The sequence below is a fragment of the Musca autumnalis genome, unplaced genomic scaffold (assembly GCF_047663935.1).
Source record: "Musca autumnalis isolate F117 unplaced genomic scaffold, ASM4766393v1 scaffold_5, whole genome shotgun sequence".
Taxonomy (NCBI): domain Eukaryota; kingdom Metazoa; phylum Arthropoda; class Insecta; order Diptera; family Muscidae; genus Musca; species Musca autumnalis.
Window position 1 is genome coordinate 62642284 of NW_027412088.1, and position 24648 is coordinate 62666931.

Here is a 24648-nt window from a genome sequence, read left to right on the forward strand (position 1 = left end):
TCTTTTTTTTTTTTTTTTGTATTTATATAGTCTATTTATTAGAATTTGAATTTTAATACATAGGAATGTATAAAAACACTCATATTTAAATGAAAAATAGTTAAAAACAAATAAAAAAGTATCAGTCGGCTTTGCCGACAGAGATATACCTTCAGCCTGTGTATATTGAAACAATTTTTTCCAAAAAAAAAATGTATGTATTTAGGGGGTTTTAACAATTTTGAGCATTTGAACCGACACAAATGTTGATTAGGATTAAAGATCAACAGTTTTGCGGAGGAGATACTAAAAAAATGGATCTCCAGCCACTACATATGGTGCCATAGGGGGTTTGTACACCCTTCGGGCTGTTTGCTCAAGAAGTATGGACTTGCCACTGAAAAAACTTATCCGAAATTTTTTGTTGGAGGTACCGGATGGAGTGACAAATATAGTCCATATTTGAAACTTATCTATATCTGGTAGATATATTAGGATGTGTAAAGTATGGAGAAATTCGGACATCCCCTTCAAGAGTTGACGTACGAACAATTTGTCCGAACATTTTTGAACTTTTGTGTGGGAGGTACCTGAAGGAGTGGACCGATATGGCTTGTCTTCGAACTTAAACTAAGTTTGGACAAAATATTACTAAGGCAAAATTTTGGATCGAATCGGTAGATCCGTTCGATCCGTTGCGCTCCAACCACTTCACACGGTGTCATAGGGGTTTTTTGCAACTTTCAGGCTATTTTCTCAAGAAGTATGGACTTGCCCTTAATGAAACTTGTACCGTCGTATGGGGGGCAGTGAATACAAGTTGCTAAAACAAAAATCAAAGCGATTCGAGAGATGGCCCTAAACTGAACTTTTCCGAAATTTTGTGTGGGAGGTATCCGAAGTAGTGGACCGATTGAGTCCATATTGAAATCTTATCTAAGTCTAGTATACATTTCACGATGGGCAAAGTATGGACCAAATCGGTTCATCCCTTCGAGAGTTATCGTGCGGTCCAACCAGGCAGACAGACAGACGGACATTGTTTAATCGACTCCAAATTGTCTGAAACACATTTCGACCAAACATACTTGGGGTCTAAAATCATTATTTCGATGAGGCACATTTTGCCCGTATGAAAGTGTGTATAACCTCGTTAGCATAAATGCTGAGGGTATAACAAGTTAAAAGTATCAGTCGGCTTTGCCGACAGAAATATACCCTCAGCCTGTTTGGATTGAAATACTTTTTTCCAAAAAAAAAAAAAAAAACTTATATATTCAGTAGGGTTTTCAAAATTTTGGGCGTATGAAGCGGCAAAAGTATGGATAGGATTAAAGCTCAAAAATTTGCGGAGATATCGATAGATAGGGCTTTTTTATCACACTAGCCTACGAAAAACATAATATCGCTGTAAACAGGGCCACTAGGAAAACCTTCGGTAAAAATGTTCAAAGCATCCTCGAATAGACCCTTAACTACACAAATATGTTGAACATTTGTGGGGTTGTATTACAAGGATTGGACAGATAGGGCCCAAATTTGAACATAAACTAAGTTTCGATAATATTTAGAGATCCAAAGTTTGGACCAAATCGGTTGTTACGTCTATGAGAAATATCGCGTACCATTTTAACGAATATTTTTGAACTTTTGTGGGGGACGTAGCGGAAGGAGTGGACCTATAAGCACCACCATCGAATTTCATCTAATATTCGAATAAATATTACAATATCCAAGCGTGGACGAACGCAGTATTCGGTTCGAGCTCTCCAGCCACCACATGTGGTGCCATAGGGGTTTTTACAACTTTCGGGCTGTTTTCTCAAGAAGTATTGACTTGCCTCTGAAAAAACTTTTACTGTCGTAATTGAGGCAGCGAATTCAAGTTGCTTCAATAACAATCAAAGCGATTCAGAGCAGGTCCTAAACTGAACTTTTATGGGAGGTACCCGAAGGAGTGGACCGATTGAGTCCATAGTGGAACCTCATCTAAGTCTGGTTGAAATTTCAGGATGTGCAAAGTATGAACGAAATCGGTTGCTTCCTTCAAGAGTTATCGTACGCACAAATTTTCCGAACATTTCGGAACTTTTGTGAGAGAGGTACCGGAAGGAATGGACCGATATAACCCATATTCGAACATAAACTAAGTTTGGACAAAATATTACGAAAGCCAAATTTTGGACAGAATCGCTTAATCCGTTCGAGAGTTATCGTGCGCTCCAGCCAGACAGACAGACAGACGGACGGACACAGCTAAATCAACTCCAAATTGTCAGAAACACATTTCGTCCAAACATACTTGGGGTCTAAAACCATTATTTCGATGAGGCACATTTTGCCCGTATGAAAGTGTATATACCCTCATTAGCATAAATGCTGAGGGTATAAATATTGATCTGATTATGGATTGTTTTTTATTTACATTTGTGAAGATCTTCAAAATTATTAAAAAAATTGTATGCGGAACATGACTTTTTAAGCCCGTAAATTTTCGACCACTTTATTAGACACAAGCTGTCAAAACCCCTGATTTTTATTTTCTACGAAAGCCTAAAACGGGCAATATACATACCTTTTTTGAAAGTAAAAATTAAAAATTATAGAGATTATTAATGGATTCATGGATGAGAGTAGTCGTGAATGCCCGACAGATATATCTTAAACATTACAGAGGCCCTAATGAGCCCATACCATGTTCGCCTTTCAACCTTAAAAACCCCAAGAACAATATACAATAATACCCGTAATTCATGCCATCTAAACTTTGTATTTATATTTTTCCGCTAAATCAAAATCCTCGCTAATTTGTAAAAAGTGACCGACGAATTTTCGGGATTCAATTCTATGTATAATGTTGCATTTGAAAAAATGCTTAATCAACAACAATTTAACAACATTTTGAGTGTCATGGTCACTTATTTGTGTCACGAATAAAATATACATATATTTGCCATATATTTATGCATTTTATTTTTGTCGTTATTTGATAGGTTCTAGTCTAGCGGTCAGTCAGTGGTTCATTAGCATTATGTATTGTTGTTGTTGTCGTTTTTTGTTTTCCAAACAATTATATATAACACCAAATTTAGTAATGATGACAATCATCATCATCATGATGAACCATGAAATATTAAATAAGATGTCAATTCACGGTTTAACTTTGTGGGTGGAACACGAAACACTATTTTAAATTAATGCAGATTTCCGTTGATGACGCTACTCAAAAACACGTTCAAATATTCAACACCGCCTACAACCAAAGCATTTTAGCACATGAATGAAAAGCTGTCTCATGCTGAACTTTGGGTTACAACAAAATATTCGTTAACACCATAGAGTTAGTTGTCTACTGGGAAACCATTAACTAAGATTGTTTTATGTACTGAAATCGTTTTTAATGAAGGTCTTGTAAATGTTGTAAACTAGGTAGCAAGCTTATGTTGTGTGGGGCATATAAGGGCTTAAAATGGTTTTAAGTAGTGGCTTTGTTAAATATAAACAGATTTAAATATTGCCCTTAAAGAGCATAATGATTAATAAGGGGGCTTTATGGTATCGTTAAGTGTGTAATAAATGGTTTTAGACTTTAAGGGGGCTTTTTTGTTTTAAGTTGAAATAACCTTAGTTAACCTTAAATGGAAGAAAAACATATTTAGCGGGTAAAGGCAGAAAAATGTATAAGCATATGTTTTTGATGTATGACGTTTTTTTTTACTTTCAAGAAAATAATAGGGAATTCTTAAAATACATGTATAAATATCAATTTCTGTCTCTCTCGATTAAATTACATTAGGATATAATCTACAAATGCATGATCTTATTATTTATTTTTTCTGTTTATAGGAATTTTTGGAATTTTAACGAACAACTTGCCAAATTGTTCTGCAAACAATTTCAAAATATTGCTGAGTCAATAATAAATCTGTATTATACACATATGTACATACAATATATAGAACATTAATATGTTAATTTGATTTGTTAATTCCACTGGTCATTAATCATTTTCTCTCAACGGTTCATTTTAAATTCATTGACCATGAATTTTTATTGCCTTGAATAATTAATAAATTTCACTCTCATTGACTGACTGACATATGTACAATGTACATACGTACTTACTTTTGTATTTAACAAATAATTGATTATTGCCAAAATTATATATTAAAATATAAATATTGTGTGGTCTTAAAAGTAATCTGGTTTTGAAAAATTATATTGAGTTCCAACTAAGTTGTTAATTAAACAAATTTGGGTATTTCTGGTGTTATGGGTGTTAATGAATTCAAAGACGTATATTATAATCCTGTGATTCGGTTAATGAACTAAGTGCAAGGGCCATAAAGAGTATAATATGAACAAGTAAAAAAGTGTTAAGTTCGACCGCGTTGAACTTTAAATACCCTCCGCCACGAGTTGAATGAAATAAATGGAACAAAATTGGGTAATACTGAATAATGTGACTTAAATCTTCACAAAAGATTAAATGGAGACTACCTTCACCTGGGGGATCTGTTTGTTTTGTACCTGTAATAATGTTGTGTACCATTAGCGAAAACTTACGTAATTACTTAGTCCATTACAGAACATTTGTTCCATAGACCGAACTAAGAAAATATCTCCATTCCTCTCTATTTTTCGCTTGACTTTTTGGAATACCGCGCCTTTTCATTTCTTCATCCACTTGTATGCTTCATCGAAGCTTAGGCCTGCCGATTCTGTGTGCACCGCCATGTGGCATGTATTCATACGCCTTTTTAGCGGGTTCATCATCGCGCATTCTTATGATATGGCCTAGCCAACGCAATCGTTGCTCTCGATACGTTTAACTATATTCATGTCTTTGTATAGCTTATATAGCTCGTGGTTCATACGACGTCTATATTCACCGTCAACGCAAATCGGCCCGTAGATCTTTCGAAAAATTTTCCTCTCAAACACACCAAACACTGCCTTATCTGGTTGCGCAAGTACCCATGCTTCGGAGCCATACATTAGCACGGGTTGTATCAGCGTTTTGTATAGTGTTATTTTTGTTTGACGAGATGTGGCTTTGTTTTTAAATTGCTTACTTAAACCATAGTAGCATCTGTTGGTCACTACAATTCTTCTTCTTATTTCACAACTGATGTTGTTTGTTGTGTTTATGGCAGTGCCGAGGTAGTCGAAGTCTTTAACTACCTCAAAATTGTAGGTACCAACTTCCACAGTTGGTCCTATGGGCGCTTTGCGCATCGACACCATCAATTTGGTCTTTTCGCCGTTTACCGCCAGACCCACTTTCGCAGATTCTGCTCGACCTTCATAAAGGTATCAGTTACTTCCTTTACTGATCGTCCCATGATGTCTATTTCATCAGCATAAGCAAGTAACATGAGGCTATTGGTGAAAACTAAATACCAAAAAATAACGAAAATCGGGAGCACCGTTCTACGGTGGAACACTGTAACTAAAACATTCAAAATACCGAAAATGGGGATTTCGTTCTATGGTGGCTATATGAACATGGGGACCAATACCGACAAATTTCAGGTGCAAAATTTTAATCCTACAACGTAGACTAAATACGAAATTTCAACCGTTTCGATGAGATATTGAGGGCACAATCGAAAATCGGGAGGTACGCTTCTATGGGGGTTATATGAAGACGTAGACCTATACTGATAATTCTCTTCTGGGAGACAAATTATCAAATTTCAGCCATTTCGGTTGGATAACTCCACAAACTTAAAAATACACAAAATCGGGAGATACCGTTCTATGGGGGCTATATGAAGACGTGGACCTATACAAATTTCAGGTGGTAAGCTTTTTACCCCTACCTAAGACTTATTACCAAATGTCAGCCCTTTCGGTGGGATATTGAGGCTACAACCTTCAAAATACCGAAATTCGGAAAGTACCGTTCTGTAGGGGCTACATAAGACGTAGACCTATACCGACAAATTTCAGTTGAAAAGTTGTATACCTCCAGCGAAGACTTAATACCAAATTTCAGCCATTTCAGTAGAATATTGAAGCCACAACTTTCAAAATACCGAAAATCTGGAGATAAAGTTCTATGGTTAATGAAGACGTGGATCTATACCGATAAATGTCAGGTGGCAAGTTTTAAATCCACAACGAAAACTAAAAACCAAATTTCAGCCAATTTAGTAGGCCACAACCTTCAAAATATCGGAAATCGGGAGGTATTGTTCTATGGGGGCTATTTGAAATCAAGGAAATATACCAAATATTTGAGGTGGATATTGAGAACACAACCTTCAAAATACCGAAAATCGGCAGGTACTGTTCTATGAGGTGTACATGAAGACGTGGACCTATACCAACAGATTTCAGTTGGAAAGTTTGATACCCCAATGAAGACCAAGTACCTAATTTCAGTCATTTCGGTGGGATATTCAGGTCCACAATCTTCAAAAAACCGAAAACCGGGAGATACCGTTCTATGGGACTATATGAAGACATGGATCTATACCGACAAATTTCAGGCGGGAAGTTTGATACTTCAATGATAAGTACTAAAGCTAAGTACCAAATTTCAGTCTTTTCGGTGGGATATTGAGGCCACAATCTTCGAAATACCGAAAATCGGAGGGAACCGTTCTATGAGGGCTATATGAAAACGTGAATCTGTATCGACATATTTCAGGTGGAAAGTTTTATACCCCCAACGAAGAATAAATGCAAAAATTCAGTCATTTCGGTGGGATATTGAGGGGGCTATATGAAGAACATGGATCTATACCGACAAATTTCAGGCGGAAAATTTGATACCTCAATGATGGCTAAGTACCAAATTTCAGCCTTTTCGGTGGGACATTGAGGCCACAACCTTCGAAATACCGAAAATCGGAGGGAACCGTTCTATGAGGGCTATATGAAGACGTGAATCTGTATCGACATATTTCAGGTGGGTAGTTGTATACCTTCGACGAATCTTTAAACCAGCCATTTCGGTGGGATATTGAGGTCAAAACCCTCAAAATACCGAAAATCTGGAGATACCGTTCTATGGGGACTATATCAAAACATGGACCTATCTTTCAAGCCCATTTTCAATACCAAACATCCTAGGAATAATAAAAACTCATCTACCCTACTGTAGATGACCACTGTGCTCATCTACTCTACTGTAGATGACCACTGTGCTCATAGACTCTACTGTAGATGACCACTGTGCTCATCGACTCTACTGTAGATGACCACTGTGCTCATCTACTCTACTGTAGATGACCACTGTGCTCATCTACTCTATTTTAGATGACCAGTGTGCTCATATACTCTACTGTAGTTGACCACTGTGCTCATCTACTCTACTGTAGATGACCACTGTGCTCATCTACTCTACTGTAGATGACCACTGTGCTCATCTACTCTACTGTAGATGACCACTGTGCTCATCTACTCTACTGTAGATGACCACTGTGCTCATCTACTCTACTGTAGATGACCACTGTGCTCATCTACTCTACTGTAGATGACCACTGTGCTCATCTACTCTACTGTAGATGACCACTGTGCTCATCTACTCTACTGTAGATGACCACTGTGCTCATCTACTCTACTGTAGATGACCACTGTGCTCATCTACTCTACTGTAGATGACCACTGTGCTCATCTACTCTACTGTAGATGACCACTGTGCTCATCTACTCTACTGTAGATGACCACTGTGCTCATCTACTCTACTGTAGATGACCACTGTGCTCATCTACTCTACTGTAAATGACCACTGTGCTCATCTACTCTACTGTAAATGACCACTGTGCTCATCTACTCTACTGTAGATGACCACTGTGCTCATCTACTCTACTGTAGATGACCACTGTGCTCATCTACTCTACTGTAGATGACCACTGTGCTCATCTACTCTACTGTAGATGACCACTGTGCTCATCTACTCTACTGTAGATGACCACTGTGCTCATCTACTCTACTGTAGATGACCACTGTGCTCATCTACTCTACTGTAGATGACCACTGTGCTCATCTACTCTACTGTAGATGACCACTGTGCTCATCTACTCTACTGTAGATGACCACTGTGCTCATCTACTCTACTGTAGATGACCACTGTGCTCATCTACTCTACTGTAGATGACCACTGTGCTCATCTACTCTATTGTAGATGACCACTGTGCTCATCTACTCTACAGTAGATGCCCACTGTGAACATCTACTCTACAGTAGATGACCACTGTGCTCATATACTCTACTGTAGATGACCACTGTGCTCATCTACTCTACTGTAGATGACCACTGTACTCATCTACTCTACTGTATATGACCACTGTGCTCATCTACTCTACTTTATATGGCCACTTTGCTCATCCACTCTATTGTAGATGACCAATGTTCTCATCTTCTCTACTGTAGATGGCCACTGTGGTCATCTTCTCTACTGTAGAGGGCCACTGTGGTCATCTACTATACTGTAGATGAAAACTGAGGTCATCTACTCTACTGTGGATGGCCCCTGTAGTCATCTACTCTACTGTAGATGACCACTGTGGTCATCTACTCTACTGTAGATGATCACTGTGGTCATCTACTCTACTGTTGATGGCCACTGTGGTCATCTACTCTACTGTTGATGGCCACTGTGTCATCTACTACCCTGTAGATGGCCACTGTGGTCAACTACTCTACTTAGGCTTATATATCCTGATTATTTCAGCGATGAACAACTTCTCTACAAGTGGTGTCGTAAGACATGCCTTTCGGACTCGGCTATAAAAAGTAGGTCCGGCATCATTGAATCAATATGAATCGGCGTGCTCTGATTGATATGAGGGAAGTGTCCCTTGTCCCTTCGGAGATGTTGTGGGAAAATGTATATGTATGTAGATGGCCATTGTACTAATCTACTCTACTGTAGATTGACGCTGTGCTCATCTAGTCTGTTGTAGACGATAACTGTGGTCATCCACTTTTTACATTTTCGAGAACTGTTATAACAATCACCTTTTTACCAATAAATATTCTTTAAAAGAAAACAATGACTCAATTCAAAAAATTTGCAAAAAATAAAGCACAACAACCTACGTTAGCAATGAATTCACTTTCAATATTGAGACTAATGACACAGGCAACAAACCAACCAGCCAAAGAAATGGATAGACAAGCGAATAAACGAATTCTGTTTTATGGCTGAAAGTTTATCAGAGTCGTCTGACATTATTTCTCTTGAAAAGAATCAAGTTTTGTATTAAACACAGAAGAAGAAAAAATACGATAACAACAAATAACAAAAATCATGGCCTTAACAACAGTTTGCCAAAAGCACCGGCCGGCCGGCATACTGAATGAACCACAATAACACCGCCACCACACACACCACCCGTAAGCATTATAACTTGTTTCCTGTGCTACAAAAACAATATTTCACAAAGAAAATGTGAAGGTTTCTAAATGCAGCATCAACTACTACGGCGAACCGTAACCACAGCAGTATATCGCTGTTATTTTCACCGGAATATAAAAACGCTTGCAACTTCAATTTGGTCAAGTTAATAGCACACACACACACTTACACACGTGATTTAGAGAGCGGGAGTTTTACTCCCTACAATCGATGACGATTGATAGTCACAACAACAAGCATGAAGATGCTGTATCTTATTCATGGGCCATTGATCGGTCCATTTGTATGTAGGACTGGTTTTTGAGACTGCGTGTGTTTTTTGCGTTTACTTTAGTTTTCTTTGCTGATTTTGTTGAAGCGAAAAAAAGATTTAGACGTTAGTCTTACATTTGAAATGACGTGTTTGAGAAACAATATCACTTTGCCGAAACAAAAAAAAAAAAACGTTTAAACTTGAAAATGAAATTAAATAATGGCGTGATTGTTTCGACATTTAAGGAGTTATTAACACAGACTACCAAAATCGTGACTTAGTAAATTTAGCAAATTCAGAGAGAAAACAAATTGGAGTGGTTATTTTTTCGGTAGTTTTTTTTCATATCATCCAATATTAACCATTGACCTCATTGATTGATGAAAGGGGGAATTTATTTTTCGTTTTCGCTGAACATAATTAATTTTGAAAGTTTATTGAGTGTTTAATTGATGCTAAATAGCATTGACAGGAAGTTTTTGTTTGATTGCAAATTTAATTACCTTTTTAAAGACATCAAATTTGCCGCTATACACGTCTATATAGGGATTTTGCGCTTGCGATTTTTTGCTTTTGTTGATACTGTTAATGATAAAAACTGAAAATAAAAGAAAGATGGGAAAGTGAAATTAATAAAATAAAATAGTTTTGAAATAAAGAAAATTATATAGAATAAATAGGAAAAGGATGCCGACATAAAATCGTGTATGAACATTTGATTATGCGCTTGCGAAGACACAGAATATAAATAAATTTAAATTAAATTAAAAAGTTGATTTTTTAATTATTAATAAAACAACTCTGCTGAAAAAATGTGGCCTGAGAATCAAACTCTGGCATCCGCTTGCACTCTAAATACTGGAAATAAAAAATTCAAAATTTCGACAATTGGCTGCTCTGAGAACATAAAATTTTAATTAGAAGCCAATTATTTGTAAATTACATACATATATCTAGCTTTAATTGTTATTTCGAGTAGTTACACAAGGAAGGACAAAATTATAATTATAGATAATTTTATATAGAAAAAGATCGAACAAAACAAATATATCAAAAAAGTATAGGGTCCAAAATTCTACAGCTTCCTTCCCATTTTAAACACAGATTCTGTGTGTAAAGCGGGTAGATTGATCTTTGCCCACGGAGGCATCTAAATACAATCATTTATAGGCCGATAGCCCTAGTTGCTAGTGCTTTTTTATTATAATTTTTAATTGTAATAAATATTTTTAAAATAAAAATAAAAAATAAACAATCATTTATATCCTTCGAGAAAGCATAGCTTCCCACCAAAATTTGAAGGAAGCGGTTCCATGTGATGACGTGATTCCGTGGCATCTTTTGCATTGGTTCAAACAAAGTCGTGAAAGATCCGATCTTTTTATCAGCATTTGAACCCATGCAAAGGAAGTCGTGAAAGATCCGATTTTTTCATTAGCATTTGATCCCAATCAAAGGAAGTCTTGAAAGATCCGATCTTTTCATCAGCATTTTTACCCGTTCCATCAATCCAATAGATATGAATTTTGTGTTTTTATTAATAAATTTTTTCTAAATATATAAGATTATTTATGTATTTACAATAGGTTTGATGTTGTCGGAGACTCGAAATCACATCCAGCGTTGTTTTAAATTCTCGTCGTAATGATAATGTCATTGCAAAGGGTTGGTGAAAATGACATGCCAAAGCATTGGTAGAAATGATATATCAAAGCATTGGTGAAAATGACATATCAAAACATTGGTGTAAATGACATTATTTGGATCCAAAAATGAATAGCATCTTTTTGGGTCCACGCCGATATAAAATTCATCGATGAAGATGCTAAAAAGATGACATGCCAGCTCACTTGCACCCATAATTGAATGTCATCTTTGGCATCGAACATTTTGCTGGGTTACTACGATACTGGATGGTTCATCATTTTTGATAGAGAAGTTTTTTGACCAAGAGAATCTTTAAAATACCAAATTACAGCTAATTTGGTCAACAAAAATAGCTAGAAGCTAGCTAGGACAACAACAAAACGTGGACCAATGTTCACAACGAAAATCTGGAAGTACAGTTGTATGGGGGCTATATCAAAACGTGGATATGTACTGACAAATTTCCGCGAGAATGTTTCGTAGACTAAAACTAAATTTCAGTCATTCCGCTATGATAATGAAGCTTAAACTTTGAAAATATCGATACGGACCGTACCGTTCTAAAGGGCCTACATCAAAACGTGAAGCAGTACTGAAAAATTTCTGCGGAAATTTTGGGTTTGTAACCTCAACGAAGACTTAATACCAAATTTCAACCATTTCGATGAGTTATTGAGGCCATAACCTTCAAAATACCCAAAATCGGGAGGTACCGTTCTATGGGAACTATATGAAGACGTGGACCTACTCCGACAAGTTTCAGGTGGAAAGTTTTATACCTCCATAGTAGACTAAATACGAAATTTCAGCCTTTTCGCTGGCATGATTTAAAATACTGAAAATTATGAAATCTTATACCTATACCGAAAAAATTCTGGTAGAAAGTTTTATGGACTAAATGTCAAATTCCAGCCATTTCTGTTATTTATTGAGGCTACAGCCTTCAAAATATATGCTATATGAAGCCGTAGACCTATACCGACAAATATCAGGTGGAATATTTACTAGCCCCATCGAAGACTAAATACCAAATTTCAACCACTTTAGTGGGGAACTGAGGCCACAATATTCAAAATACCGAAAAACTGTATATACCGTTCTCTGGGGGCTATATGAACAAATTTCTGGTAGAATTGTATACCCCTTCGAAAGCTAAATACCATATTTAACCATTTCGCTGTCATACATCAAAATACCGAAAATTTGGACGTACCGTTCTATGGGGACTATATGAAGTCGTGGGACCTATACCAAAAAATTTCAGGTGGAAATTTTTATACCCACAAATTTCACACATTTCGGTGAGGAATTGAGGCCACAATCGAGAAGTGCCGTTCTAGGGGGCCCATATGACAAATTTCAGGTGGAAAATTGTGTACCCCTAACAAAGTCTAAATACCAAAATTTCGGCCTTTTAGGTGGGATATGGAGGATACGACCTTCAAAATACCGAAAATCGGGAGCTACCGTTCCATCCAAACGTGGACCGATGTAGCCCATTTTCAATACCAAACGTCTTAGGAGTAATTTAAACGTCTATACCAAATGATAAAGCTCTATCTTAGAAATTGCGTGAACGGACGGGCGGACGGACAGACATTAACATTTCTGATGTTACTACGCAAGTAAACCAATAATTACTCTTATATGATCCCCACCTAGGCATGTCAGAAGGATTTAAATGATGGCCTAAAATTAAATCGCATTCACACAAATGCATTTGCGGATGCTTAAATATTATCGCATGAATACCGTTCGAATTCTCGACCAAATGCAAACGCATTTATTTCTATTGAACAAGAAATGGCAACAACGTGCAAAAGATTTTCCAGTTTTACACCTGAAAAATATATGTTAGAAATATGTTTGGATCCAAACAAATATATGTTTATGGGTGGAGAGAGGATTTTTGTCAAAGAGCGTAACAACAGGACTTTCGCATATTTTATAATAAAGAGCTGTGTGTATGGTGCAATAGAAGACGTAGATGCGACGACGGGAGGGTGAAAAAGTTTGTTTTTGCTTTGGTGGTGTGTATGCAGTATGCTGCAAAATGCTTCTGTTTCGTTCTTTCTTGTTGTGTCGATTTATTCTTCCAAAAGCAGGAAAAAAATGAAATAATTAATTTTGTTCTTTTTGCGAGAAAGGCAGGGAGCATCTTTTCTTCAGTTTCCACAAGACAATCGTTGTGTAAAGACGGTAAAGTTAGTGAATAAATCAGTTTTGTGTTTTCTTAAAAAATTGTGCGTTTTAGTAAATTAAATGCCCAATACATTTTTTAATGGAAATTTTATAACTGATTCAAAAAGATGAATGAAAATATTTTATTGGACAAAGAAGTAATCCCATTTAATATTGGTAATAACATAAATACATTTTTAATATACATGCATATGTTTAAAATACCTATTTATTAGATTATATAATCATTTTATTTCAGATACCGGTTTCCCATTGATGGTTTCAATTTTGAGCAAAATTAGTTTTATATCACAACTAACGAGAAGCGTTCAACGATGTTTCTGTATTTTATAATTAATGGCTGTTATTTTTTTTCTAAAAGTGTGACACTACATTACTATTTATGTTTTTTTATTAATTATTTTATTCCGTTTTTCTTTCATTAAAGTCTGTCATATGTTTCTTGTATGTATGTGGAATTTTGTTTGTACCCATGTGTCTGTTGTTGATTTTGTGTTTGGTATTTCTATACAATTCAATGAAAGAAACAACCACCAGCATTTATAAATATATGTGTATGTTTTGTGGCTTTTAGGTTTGTATTTATATTTGTTTGGAGAACCCAAATGTTATGTTATGGTAGGGAATGTTGCAAACATATATATATGGTAAATTTCAAATTTCCTTTACAATTCCATCGAAAAAAAATTAAAAAATTTTTTTACAAGCACATTTACGATTTTTGGTACATGGGTTAAGAAAAAAATCGTGGTTTCAAATCTGTTCGCGTTCACAAAATTGGATGCTGCGCCCAAAAGTTATGGGGGGTTTTATTACCTTATTAAGATAAAATATTTAAAAATTCCCTTTGTGTTGTAATACCAAAATGTATATATAAATCGGTAACAACATTTAATATCTATCCGTAGACGACTAAATATTTGCTAAATTTATTTTAATTTTCGCGGAAAATCAAAAAATAATGCAGGAATCTTGGAGTAAATTTTATTTATTCTAACTCAGAGTCCAAAAAAATCTCTAAAAAAATAAATTAAAAATACGTACAGAATCTAGGCAATGTCCAGAAAAATGTGAGATCAAAAATTTATAGATTAGGATTTTAAATTGCATATTACAGCTACAACAAAAACAAAAGTTTATTGTTGGAACATTTTTTCAAGAATATAATTTTTGGTTTAATACGAGAGAACATTTGGTTTAATTTGAGAACATTTTTTGGGAGTTATTCTACTATTTCGCTAAATTTCCAAACAAAACCTGAATTATTTTGCTAAAACATTTTCAAGGAAAATAGTTTATCATCGTGAAAGTATATTTGCTTAGTGTGCTAAGCATTAGAATTAGGAAATAAAGAGTGATATTGATATTACAATCAAAGAAAAAACATAAAAGTTAAAAACCGTGTAACTCGCGAAATAGTTAAAATCAGTTGAGGCGCATGTGCTTTTCGCATAGAGCGAGTGCATCTCTGTCAATATGTTTGCATTTTTCCATGTTTCATTCAGCGACCAAAGTGTGTCATCACTTGCATCTTACTACATCAAAATGCTTCATGTGGGTAAAAATAACGCGATGTTCATATGATTATAAGGCGCATCCGATTTCAGTGACCCCCTGTTAAAAATGCGTCAATAAGACAAATTTTATACAGATTCGTCAAAAACCGCGGATGTGCTACCAGATTCTATTTTTGGTTAAATACGAATACTACTCCCGAATCTTTGTAATTTATGTCACACCTTTTTGACAAATATTATAATCGCGTATAAAGGATTCCATTTATGTAAAAAATTTTAAGGGAAATCGCGGTTTAGTATGCGGATTAGTCAGAATAAAATTTTGCTTATTTTCCTATTTTCAGGGTATCTATATCAGCAGTTTTAGTGGATGGATTCGATCGCGGTAGGGCTCATTAAATCCGGCGCGGAAAAAAACTAAAATCACGCGGGGTTCAAGGGTGCCTGAGTCACAGTTGTAAATTTTGAAGCCAAAAAATAGGTTTTTTAAGAAAATTTACGCACCAAAAATTCGACTTTGGACTCCTATTACTAGGCAGCTGTACGGAGCACACTCATGAGACATACATCAAACGACGTGAAATCACGAGTTCTACAACCCAATAAATAGTTCAGGTCATTATCTGGTTGCGCCCTCCAATTATAAGAAAAAATCAGAAAACCCCGATTTCAAAACTTCAAAATGTCAGCATCGATTTAAGGGGGATGCACTGTATATATCGAGAAGTCATACATAAGAACCATGTTGCCCAAGGGGTATTCTTCAATTCTTTCTTTGAGCTCAGGTCTGAATTTTCCCTTGTTTGACCAGAAATCAAGAAAAAACACAAAAAAACTTGCTAACTTCAACATATTTTTACCCATTTTTTTATATTACCACCAACACAGCTTCCACGAAAATTATTTGTTATGGTCCATATTATGAGATCGTGGCTAAAACACTTCAATTAATATAAATATATTCATATTTTATAAAATATATTAACAGTTCGCGACTTATTAAATGGTGAACCTAAACTTCAACGATTGTAAAACATTTTTGAATATTAGCATATGTGGGCAAAACTGTCAATTATTTCATATTCCATTTCCAAAAAATTGATTTTTTTCTTTTCGCGCTACATTAACGATTTTTGGTACATAGGTTAAGAAAAAATTCCCCAGTACAAATCCGCTCGCGAGCAAATTTTTGGTTGTTGCGGGCAAATGTTATCGCGGTTTTACTTTTGCTTTTAAGAAAAAATTATTATAAAAACTCTAATTATTATATTGAGCACAATTGTCACTAAAAAGTTATCACGAAGTGACGTCATTAAGTAGATTGCATAATATTTGTAAAATGTTACTCAGCATTCGCGGAATTTACAAAAAATCGAAAAAATGTTAAATGTAATCCGAATTTTTTGAAAATATAGGTGCATTTACCCGTCAAATATTACAAAAAAGTAACAGTTTTAAACAAAGACTTAACGGGGAATCAAATGAGACCAAACTTATAATCATCGGGATAGTAGTTAGGATATTATAGCCAAAATAAGCACATATTTGTGTTACAAAAAAACTAATTTTGGTTTGGAATAATGGTTTTCACATGCATTCTAGAGTCGAAAATATTGGAAAAATTCTATAGGAGTACTTCTTTTATTTTTCTTGAAACTCTCAAGGAAATTGGCGGATTTTGCTTTATCTACATTCACATAGAAGGTTTCCCATTGAGGAAAGTTATCGGGTTGTTGAAATAAATCATTAGACTTCTTAAACGGAAATAGAATTCAAATAAACCGCTTTAACTTACATGCATTATTAAAATATGTGTAAATCGCGTAGTTATGAAAATCGTTTTGTCCGCATGTGATTTTCATGTACAGCAAGACCATATCTTTTAATTTGTATATATTTTTCGAAATATAATTTGGACGCTAAGATGTAGCATCGGCTGCATCTTAGCTTTAAAAAACCTATAAAACATCGCTAATTTGCGCAAAGTTCATACAATTTCGTTCCGCATCCGGTTTTAGTGTCACCATGAAAATCTGCATCTATATATACCTATTTCAAGGCAATCAGTCAAGAACCGTGGATGTAGCATCACACACTATTTTTGGGATAAAATGAATGTAGTTCCCTTATCAGTGAAGTTTTTAAATCTCTGTTTCCGCAAAAAGGAAGATGCTGCACTAGTTTTTTCATATTAGTGCAAGCGGCCGACAGAATACGCGATAAAATGCGCGATATTTTCAAAAAAAATATTAGGTGATTTTCCTACCTTGGAATTTCTCCTATCTCGCGTTTTAGTAGATGGATTTTAACGAATAATGATTTATTAGATCCGCAACGTAAAAATCCAAAATTTGCAATCATGCACGAGTAAATCGAATGCCAATTGTATAAATTAGACCCGAAATATATGATTTTTAGAAATTTGTTCGCACAAAATTTTCGTATTTGGATACAGATTTCTCTGAAGCTGTGTAGGCTACATTCACGACACATATATCAAATAAATCAGAATCGTGAGTTCTTCATTCCTATATATGATTTTTTGAAAAACCTGTTTGCGGAACGAAATTATAAGAAAATTTCAAAAAACACTTAAAATCTGGCTTCAAAATGTCAGCATCATTTAATGGTAGACGCAGATCAAATTTTGAGAACTTATACACTAGTGAGATGATCCTTATTTAGTTGCCTTCTACTTCTACTTTAACGGGAAAATCGTGAAAAGTGTGGTTTAATCACAAATCGAGAGAAAACAAAAAAAGACACGTTGGCTTCAACCCATTTTTACCCATTTTTTAACATAAATATAGCCACAGCTTCCACGCAAATCAACTTTGAAGGCCAATATTTTTTGCCAAGTCTAAAAGCATTTCATTTTATCCGAAGGCATGTAAATTGTACAATATACAACCACTATTCGCGAGTTAAAAAACGGGTAAACCTTGGCTTCAACGATGTTAAATTTTCAATAATATTGCCCATGTATGTTTGCTCCAAAATAGGTTTGGGACATATGTTAGAGAGGACTTTGTTTTCCTCCGTGTAGGTACAGATTCACGACACAACACAATACACTCCGTCAATTTCTCTTCCAACCCTACTCCTGGAGATTGAACCGGAGCCAAACCTATAAAAATTTATAACACAAAAGTGAGCGAATTAACCACAACGTTAAAACAACATCAAAGAGAAACCAAATTGATCACAAAGCACTCATCGATAACGTTGAACGTATGATCCACAATCATAAAACTGTTGCGGCATAGGTGCGATTCATCATACCATAACAGGCAGCTATATATTCCTACCATCTTACTCAATTGCCTCAGCAACAGGTGTCAAAATGAGGAGTTCAAAGTGTAAAGCACCAAACAGTCACATTTTTCTGTAGAGACTAGAAAGATAATCTGGTAGTCTGTTACCAACCGAAAATTTGAAAGCGGAAAGCGACCCCTGCTAGGGTCGTAGAATTCGTAACTCATTTTTTGCTTAGCGACAAAAATCGGTAAAACGGCAAAATTATGTATGAAAAGTATCAATACATATTGTTGGATCTAAGAACAACTTTATTTTGGTAGATAGCCTACCCACAAATTTCGTTAATTACCGAAATTATAAATATGTTCCCAGAATCATCCACAAAGGGGCAAGGGAGACGTCTCTCATACCAATGACTGCGCACCGATTCATATTAGCTAAATGATATGGACCGTACTTGTTATAACCGCCTCCGAATGGCGTATCTTAAGACAACACTTGTAGAGAAGTTGAAAATGTGAAAAAAAAACCCTACGACATCGTGTTTCATAGGGGTTTTTTGCACTTTTGCTATTTGCTTAGGAAGTACGGACTCGCCCCAGATGAAACTTTACCGTCGTATGGTATGGGGGCGGTGAATACAAGTTGTTACAATAAATAAAAGCAGGTTCTAAACTGAACTTTTCCGAACTTTTATGTGGGAGGTACCTGAAGAAGTGAACCGATTGAGTCCATATTGGAACCTCATCTAAGTGTTGTAGAAATTTCACAATGTGCCAATGGGCCAAATCGGTAACTCCCTTCAAGAGTTATGGTGCACACAAATTTTCCAAACATTTTCGAACTTTTGAGAGGGAGGTACCGCTAGGAGTGGACCGATATAACCCATCTTCGAACTTAAACTAAGTTTGACAGACACACAGACGGACGGATAGTGTGTCTGAAACGGATTTCGTCCAAACATACTTGGGGTCTAAAACCATTATTTCGATGACAATTTAAAATAAACATCCCTTTCTTTTTCGAAACCGATGTTTCCTAAAATATATCAACCCCATTTGGAGACGGAACCAGTGTTGCCGAATTTGACGATTTATCGTGATTTTGACGATTTTTTGGCCCAAATTTGAAAAATGACGATTTGACGATTTTATGGTCCAAAATTACGATTTTTCACGTAATCCAGAATTGCATGAAATGAAAGACGATAACTACATTTTGACCAAAATTTCACGAAAAACTTAAAGGAAAGCAATGTTCCAACCCCTATTTTGTGAGCTTTTCTAAGGTTTAGAGCAATTTCCAGATGGATTGGTTATATTTAGGCACATATCTGGAATACAGGTTTTTGCCTAATCTTCGATTTACATCAGCTGAAAATTTTCATTTAGGATTGTTAATGGATGAAAATCTTCCTTGAAAAGTTTTCGGGATAAAATACTTCCTACCGATGCCCTCTTTAATGGCAGTTTTTGTCGATTTCCGAGTGCCCATCAAACAAAATGTACGTGTACTGACAAACATGGAAGATCACACTGTCAAGCAAGAGATATTTGAGATAATCTGTCATTCAAAACTGGCAAGGTGTACCCAGCTTTACCTTGCTGCATTACTGCAAAATCGATAACTACAGGGAAAACTGTCATCATCTGAAAGCTGTTTTTATAGCGGTATTTAAGTGAGATTGGGTTAGATTTATTGCTGTGGGTTGTATATTTTATGTTGTCAGTCTCATGAGTCTCAAATCACACCCTAGTTTTTTATCATGTTGACGATTTTCCAAATTTCGTTGACGATTTTACGATTTTTTTGACGATTTCCTACCAAAAACTGTCGGCAACGCTGGACGCAACCCTAATTTATTCTTTCACAAAAATTAGTTCAATTAAAAAATCTTAAGTTTTCAAACTAAATTATTAACACTAAAAACGCCAACTCACGATGAAAAAGTTTAAAAATATAACAAATAAAATAATAACAGAAACAAATACAATAAACGTGTGGAACAACAACAGCAGACAACGGCAAATATATATATTTTTAATTCAATCGAAAATTGATGAGGTGTAACGTATAATAATGGAAGACAAATAAATAAAAAAAACTATAATAAACATCAATTTTATCCGCCGACGAAGCAGCAGCAGCTGATGTTGTTATTGTGCGTTTTTATTGTTTTTTTTTTGTTATTGTTGTATTTTGTGTGCATTATTAGTTTTTGTTGTTTGTATTTTTTTTATAAATATAGTACAGTGGGCGATAAATATTGGAAATTAAAAATTAAAATTTTATTTTTAAGTTTTGCCTTTTTAGGTCGTAGATCATTATTTGTGAGATTTTGATTATTTTAATTAATTGAGCTATTGAAAAAATGATCAGGGTTATCATGAATAAAAATTCTGTGCGGAATTTTTCCCTTTCCCCAATTTCATAATTTTTTATGTCCATATTTATGCCCAAAAAGAGAATATTTTTGTCGATTCAGCAAGCAATATTCCATAATTCCGACGGAAATATTCATGATAATCCTGAAAATCTACCGAAGTTCTGCACATTCACCACTATCCGACGATAGTTTCGTTAACTGGTTAGGTTAACATCATCGAATAAATGGAGCCCCTATTTATACGATGATGTTAACCTAACATCGCTAGATATCGATAGGATCTCCTTTGGTCATAGAGCTCGAGTAATTAAATTAATCAAATATGTCTAGTTTATTGAAATTTTAATTGAATTGAATTTCGACTTCCCAAAAAAAAAAAAATATATTATGAAAAAAAATAAAATAAGTTCATAGTCCATATTTTGTATGGAACTAACTAAATTTATATTCATCGATTGATTTATGCCTAACCATAAGTAAATGAGCTTTTGATGAAATTTTGACACAATTTTGAAGATATATATATTATTCGGTTATGTTCTGAGACACACTTCACCTCTCACTTCACGCTTCAATCATTTTGTTCACTCCATTTACTCCTATTTTTCGCGAATTTCTTGGGGCTAAGATTCATTACGGTATTTAAAAAGTATAGTACACCCTAGTCCGTCCATAAAACACTCGAAAAATAAGCGTAAATGTGATAAACAAAATGCTTGAGGCGTGAAGTTAGAGGTGAAGTGTGTCTCAGAACATACCCGATTAACTCCATTTTTACTTAGGACACTCTTTGTGTAAATGAGCGATAAGATGAGAACCAAGTGAAATCCTCTTTTGCAACATCAGGCCACATCAGTGGACTATTATATTGGTCGTTGAGAAATATGTACAGTATCGGCCAAAACTAAAGCACCCCCTCAGTAAATTTTTTTGAAATGATAATTTTTTTATGAAAACTAAATTATAAATTTATTTTTTATTTTTCTTTTAATTTATTTATATCTTTATAATTGAAAAATACAAAAATAAGGAGATCAGAATTTAATAAACAAAAGTTAAAATTCAAAAAAGATTTTAGGTCGCAAATATAAGCGGACAAAACTAAAGCACCCCCCCATTTGAGGTACAGCAAAAACTATTGAAATCAATATTTCGTTGCTTATCCTCTATTCTGGATGACACAATCACATCTTTTAGGCATAAAGGATACTAAAATATTAATTATTGCAGGCGAAATAATCGGTTTTCGGAAATTTTAGCTTAAATCCTTAAAATACTGAAAATCGGAAGTTACCGTTATATGGGGGCTATACCCAAACGTGAACCCAGGTCCACGATTTTTGGTGGATATGTTTTGTGACTACTAAGAACCCTAAGTACCAAATTACAGCTAATTTAGTAGGAAAATGTGGCTTATATATCCGAAATACCGAAGATCGGAAGGTACCGCTATAAGGGGGCTATACCAAAACATTAGATGATATTGTTCATATTCATCCAAAAATGATGCTACAGCATTCTCTGGTCAAATACTAAATCCCTTAGGTTTAAAAATTAGCAAAAGAACGAATTGCAAAAGAACGGTAGACGCCGGCATATTCAGTCGACGACCAGCAAAAAACCTTCCGCCTCCATGTTTTACAGCGTCTTTGCAATATTTAGGATTTAACGGTTGTCCATTTGGTCCAAGCCTTTTACCATCTGAATACTTTAAATTAAACATAGATTCATCGGAAAACAGTTCAAATGGGTCTTGGCGAATGCCAGTCTGGCTCCTTCATTTTTAGTTGATATGAAAGGTTTTTTTTGCTGGTCGTCGACTGAATAAGCCGGCGTCTATCGTTCTTCTGCAATTCGTTCTTTTGCTAATTTTTAAACGTTAGCGTATTGTATTTGACTAGTGGATGCTGTAGCATCATTTTTGGATGAATATGGACAATATCGGCTAATGTTTTGGTATAGCCCCTTATAGCGGTACCTTCCGATCTTCGGTATTTCGGATATTTAAGCCACATTTTCCTACTAAATTAGCTGTAATTTGGTAATTAGGGTTCTTAGTAGTCACAAAACATATCCACCAAAAATCGTGGACCTGGGTTCACGTTTGGGTATAGCCCCCATATAACGGTAACTTCCGATTTTCAGTATTTTAAGGATTTAAGCTAAAATTTCCGAAAACCGATTATTTCGCCTGCAATAATTAATAATTTAGTATCCTTTATGCCTAAAAGATGTGATTGTGTCATCCAGAATAGAGGATAAGCAACGAAATATTGATTTCAATAGTTTTTGCTGTACCTCAAATGGGGGGGTGCTTTAGTTTTGTCCGCTTATATTTGCGACCTAAAATGTTTTTTGAATTTTAACTTTTGTTTATTAAATTCTGATCTCCTTATTTTTGTATTTTTCAATTATAAAGATATAAATAAATAAAACGAAAAATAAAAAATAAATTTATAATTTAGTTTTCATAAAAAAATTATCATTTCAAAAAAATTTACTGGGGGGTGCTTTAGTTTTGGCCGATACTGTATGTATTTTATTAACTCTGTATTGTAAATTTTGCACCTCACTGTACCCCTACCGCATTTATAACATTGTATGCAATTATAAACGAAAGTATATTTTAAATGGCTTGGAAACAAAAATATTCATTCCTAACATTGGCCATAATAAAAACAAAACAATGACGAAACCTTAGACCAAAAAGGTGAGTAAGTTTTTATTTTAAATAAACAAATAAAATACAATAAAATCTAGAAAATTTGTTGAAAAACATTCTAAAATAAAATACCTAGTCATTAAGACTTATTTGCATGTCATCGAAAAAAGTCAATTAAAATAAGTTTGCATATTACACAGAAATCAAGTCACTTCTTTTGAAACGATTAAAATAAAGAACTGAAAACAACACTTGCTAGCTACATACGTCATTGTCCCTCACCCCGACCTATAATGAATAACAAATTGGCTAATAGAATTCTCTTATGGGACGTCATAGTTGCCGATTGAGCAGAATTAAAATTTACAATAACACCGATTAATTTTAATCGTCTCTCACTCAACGTTATTCACAATCTCAGCAAAGGTCATATGGTAGCGTAATTTTCGTCACACTGCACGGAACGGAGCGGCTTGTTACATGTGTCGGTAATTCTGCCACATATGTAGTTATTTAAGTGGTTGCCGGTTTTAATCTTTTAATTGTCCACATGAAGGGCACACTACCGTAGTAGCCGATAAAAAAAAGTGTTGAATAACAACAACTGCAACAACACAACAACAATTACCATTTAATGTCTACAATTTAATTTAAACAAACATTTAATTAAACAATTCATTTAGTAACAAGTTAATTTGTTCAAAATGAAGTTTTCAATTGGGAATTAGCCAGCCAGCTGAGAAAAGCGTGACTGAGATTTCGCTAAGAAAAAATATGCTTAAAATTAATTTAATTTGATATCAATTGATTTAAAAAATGCCACGAACACCCTTAAAGAACAATGTTTAACTTACCTCATATCAATTAGTGTAGTCCCACCCTATATTTAGCTCCTCATTTGCAGAGATAATTTACGTGACTGAAAAAATACTGAGGATACGTAAGGCCACATTAAGCTAAGGGGGTTTTGCCATCGTCGAAAATTTTTGACTTTGTTTAGTCTGGTAATCAAACCTAAGTAATCACCGTGAAAAGTGGATATGGTGCCAAACCAATCAAAACATGGATGTGACTGACTGGTCATCTGAAAGCCTATACCAGATCTATAGAAATATATCAACCAAACCAATTTTGATCAATACCATATTCAAAGAAGTTTAAATTTAGAGATCGTGGAAACCTCAACAGGATGTAGGTGTGGCGCAGCAGTGTGTAGTAAAAATCAAGATATTGTAACCCATTTGTAGAATACTACAAAATAAGCCCAAAAATCCCCAAAATTATAAGGTCTATTTGTAATGGTTAGCACACCCGCCTTGCGCACTGTATGCTCGGGTTCGACATAGTAAAACAGACTGTAAAATCGTAGTC

At 35.0% G+C, this 24648-nt stretch overlaps 1 protein-coding gene across 12 annotated transcripts in view; it reads right to left on the minus strand.

The window, feature by feature from the left end:
• Positions 1–24648, minus strand: part of wdp (Leucine rich repeat protein windpipe) — a 190092-nt gene that overhangs the window by 97550 nt on the left and 67894 nt on the right. For all 12 annotated transcript variants that reach the window (XR_012408390.1, XR_012408392.1, XR_012408391.1 and 9 more), the window contains exon 3: positions 10109–10203. The gene's annotated coding sequence lies outside the window, so the exon portion shown is untranslated. The remainder of the gene's footprint in view (positions 1–10108; positions 10204–24648) is intronic.